Genomic DNA, 4,458 nt, shown 5'->3' on the forward strand with positions numbered 1-4,458 from the left:
GTGTTTTTTCTTTTCCTTCACCTAGCACACAACAGGTCATAACAAACTGCTGTATTATATTGGTATCTGATGGTGGAGATGTAAAAGGAAACTATTAGGATATGTAGAATGGATTATTGAAGTTGTGAGATCAGAGTATGTTTGCAGAGACCATCATGGAGTTCGAGTTTGAAAGTTAAAATGAAAAATTATAAAAATAAATTTCTTTAAACTTCTACCTTTATCATGGATCTCTTGTTGTACTGTTGATGTAGAAATGTTGTACCTACTGAGTGTTGCTTGACAAGCTGAGTTGTGCTTGCCCACAATTGTAACATAAATCTAACAAAGTACTATATTGTGACATGATAACACAAGAATTTTAACGGTGGAGCGTTATGGAGGCCATTCAGGCAGGCTAATCAGCTGTGATCTCCTTGCCCCATATTTAACTGCAGTTGTGATGGCCCAATAACCATTGGTTTTGGTCTTGTAATTTGTAAAGCTCCTCCATGAAGACTCTGTGATGCTAGCAAAACTGATGATGGTAACCCTTGTATCAGAAAAAAAAGGGTGGCACTTACTGTTCCTCTCGCCGATATAGGTGGCAATGTTATAAAGCAGGTCGTAATCAGTGTTGGATAGACTTTCATAGTTAACTGGATGATCAACTGAAGATAACTGTGAGCACTAGCTTTATTGTTTTTTGATAAGAAAAGATCCTTAATTAAAAGTATCAGAGGACACAAAACAAGGATCAGTTACAAATAGAGTTTCTGCAGACAAAAAGTGGGAGAGGAAAGGGGGAAGTGGAGTAGTGCTCCAAACAATGAAATGTCACAATGACAACCAAAAGAGGCAAGTCTATCAGCAACAGAATTAACTTCTCTAAAGAGATGCCAAAAAGATATATGATGAATCTGGACGTCAGGCTGATGCAGTCTCAGATAATCTGAGCAGTACGCCAACTCGCCAAGGGGCTTCATGATAGGAACCATTGAGCAAATGCATGACCATGAAACTTTTGCCTTCAATAATAAGGTTCAAGAAACCAAAAGAGATATGCATCAAACCATAAAAGCAACCAAAAGAAATAGCGATAAGCATGGCTTGACGAACTGCTAATGCTTGAGCCACATTGGAGAAAGTATTGAGAACATACTCAAAAAATCCAACCACGAAACACTACGTTGATCCCAGCAGGTCCATGAGCTCCTAAGACCATCCACGTTAATTTTAATGAAATTAGGGGGTGGAGCAATCCAAACAACATATATAAGAGAGAGCTGAGTTGGGAAGACTGTTGGAGATGGTGATAATCATCTGCAAAAAATCTACTGGAGACCAGAGTTGATAGTGGGTCTTTGAAAGAATCTCTAAACTTAGCATTATTATATGCCAACTAGACAAGATTATGTTTAGACCCGAAGCATCCCATATTGCTTTGGAGTATGAACATTGAAGAAAAAAATGGGTAGTTGTGACTTGTGACATCAAAAGAGGAGCAAAAAGGGAATCGTAATGGGATATTAAAACCCCAAGGTGAGAACAATCCTGAGTGAGGGACCCTGTCCAGCATAACTTTTCAGAGAAAATAACTTGACTTTAAGACGTATCCAGTGCATGAGGCTTCCGCCACTGTGGAGTCTGGGGAGGATCATAATGTATACATCCTTACCCCTGTTTTTGCTAAGAAACTGTTTCCAGAGTCAACCCCATGTCGGCTTGGTCACAATGGAGCAACTTTACTGTTGCAAGCACTTGGTCAATTGGTCAGAGCAAAATAACCTGATTTAGTAGCTGTTGAAATATGCCAAAAGCTTTGCCAAACAGGGTGGGATGAAAACTCAGATCCATGTAGAGAGTCTGGAGGCCGATGAAACCGAGAATTTGCCAGTAGAAGTTGTTTCCAGATGAATTTATCTTCAGAGTAATAGAGGGATAAAGGGATACATTGTATGGACTGCAATTTCAGGAGGCCAGCAATGACGAAAATATTATGGAACTTCCATATACGTGACTAAAATCAATCAAAGTCAGCAATGGAATTAGGGCTATTACATAGAAGAGGGAAGGGAGCTACCAAGGGGGTTGATTTGGGATCCAGGGATCAATCCATGGGTTGATATCATGACCATAGCTCACTCATAAAAAACCCATTGAGAAGAAGATCTCCCAATCTTTAAACAGAGACTTGAAACCCCAAGAAGCTGATGAGGGGCAGGTAGCATGCAAGAAATACGTTTGAGGAAAAAATATCTGGCTTTAATGGTACGGCTCCATGGAGAATTCAAAGAGATAACCAATTTTCAGGCCTTTTTGACAAGCAAAGCAGAGTTCATATGGCTGGAGAGCTTGACATTCAAACCACCGTACCTTTTAGACTGGCAAATGGTTTCCCAACTCACTGTAGGGACGAGTGAATGAGTGATTGATCTCCATTAAGCCAAAAAAAAAAAAAAAGGTGCGACATATCTTATCAATCTCATAATGAACAGATGCTGGCCAAAAAAAGAAAGACATGATAATATAAAGTCATAGCTGATAAGGTGGAGTTCACTAGAGTTAGTTTCCCAGCTGAACTTAGAAATTTAGATTTCCACGATCGAAGCTTAGAAGTGATGCGGGCGAATTAACAATGAGATCGATTCAAATGCTTCCCACAAAAGGAATACTCAAATGGTGATCCAGTTGAAGATTTGAGCTGATGTGAAAACGTTGATAGAGGAGCCACTTGGTACTGGAACATAAAGCTTTGGTTTTGTTGATATTTATGGCCTGGCCTGAAAAGTGGCAATAAGTATCCAATATGCTTTGAAGATGACGGGATTATTGAAGACAAAACCCTCCCAAATAAAACCAGGTCATCCGCGAAAGTCATACGGGAAATTGCTTTACCATGACTGGATAATTTGAATAAAAGCAATGGATAAGTGAGATGATAACGGCTCAGCATATAGAGTAAATACATAAAGTGGGGCTGTTCTCTGTGCCATAGCGCAGGCTGCGCCCAGACACATGGGGATGGGCACAATGACCACTCTACCGCCTTGCACAGACTGCCCATGTGCCTGGGCACAGCCTGCGCTGCGGCACAGAGAACATTCTCTCATAAATAAAATAACAATGGATCACTTTGACGAAGACCCCAAGATGGAGAGAAAAATTGGAGAGAGGAGCCTCTGAGGTGTATGGCAAATAATAACTAGTTGGATCCATTGAGGATGGAAACCATAGGTTGTAAGTACCTCCCAAAGACAGTTCTATTCAAGGCTGCCTTGCTCAAATCCAATTTAATAGTCATGTATCCAAAATGGCCTCTCGTTTCCTTGAGCATACAATGCAAAAGTTTTTGGCTAAGTAAGATATTGTTTTGGATGTGACGGCCTTTAACGAAACCATTATGATTGAAGGAGATAATATTCAATCAATCTAGAAGAGGGAAAGATGAGGAAAGTGCTTGAACTTAAAGTAGGAATGTGGAAGACTAATCTACAAAAAAAGAGAGTGGCAGCCATAGAAGAGGCAGGAGGAAACCGTCATTTTTTAATAACCAAGTGCCCCTAGCTTCAAGAATAAATTTAGTTCATGTAAAGCAATCAAAGATTCAAGCTTACCTTTTGACAAAAAGTAAAGGAAATAAGTTTTGTGCATGACTGTGCTTGGTGCACTGTCATGCACACAACAGTTGGATGGGGTGATGGATTGTATATCATTCAAAGTCATGTGTCATGCACACAACTGTGGATGAAATTTTGCTGCTACCCGGGTTGCAGAAACTTTCATACTACCTAGGCTTGAAGCCAAAGAAGAGCACTCTGATCCATCTTGATAACCTTATTAGGATAATCCATTTTTTGGCGCCATGGATAGTCAGTTTCGCCCTGCAGTGGCAGGTGCATCGGGTCTGGGGAGGATCATAATGTACGCAGATTTACCCCTGCTTTTGTAGAGAGACTATTTTCAAACCCGAACCCATGACCACTTGGTCACAATGGAGCAATCTAACGGATTAAGCACAGTCAAATTCAATTAAATAGTCACCCATGTGTGTCCATGCATCATTGTATTTTTCAGCCACCCTTTTGTAGGGCCCCTAAAATTTCAAAGTTTTACCCACCAAGCATTCTCTGTTTACTGAAACTCAACGTTCAGGCAATTTGGGCCTCATTCGATTCGTCACTTGACAAATATTTGGACTGCTCGAAGAAGCTTATCAGGACATGCCATCCTGGATAACTTTAATAAAAAAAAAACCACCAAAATACGCCACCAATTTTTTTGAACTCAAGTAAGCCAAAATACAACCTACACAGTACATTAATAGAGAAAAAAAAAAAGATACTAAGATTTTACCTATAATTAGAACAAAGATGCAGAAAAATCAAGATAATGAATACAGCGCATACTGTACCATACAATTTGAAACACATCAGAAGATGGAAGAAAATAAAAAAGAATCTACAGAACTAATGAAAA

Source organism: Telopea speciosissima, chromosome 2, assembly GCF_018873765.1.
Source record: "Telopea speciosissima isolate NSW1024214 ecotype Mountain lineage chromosome 2, Tspe_v1, whole genome shotgun sequence".
Taxonomy (NCBI): domain Eukaryota; kingdom Viridiplantae; phylum Streptophyta; class Magnoliopsida; order Proteales; family Proteaceae; genus Telopea; species Telopea speciosissima.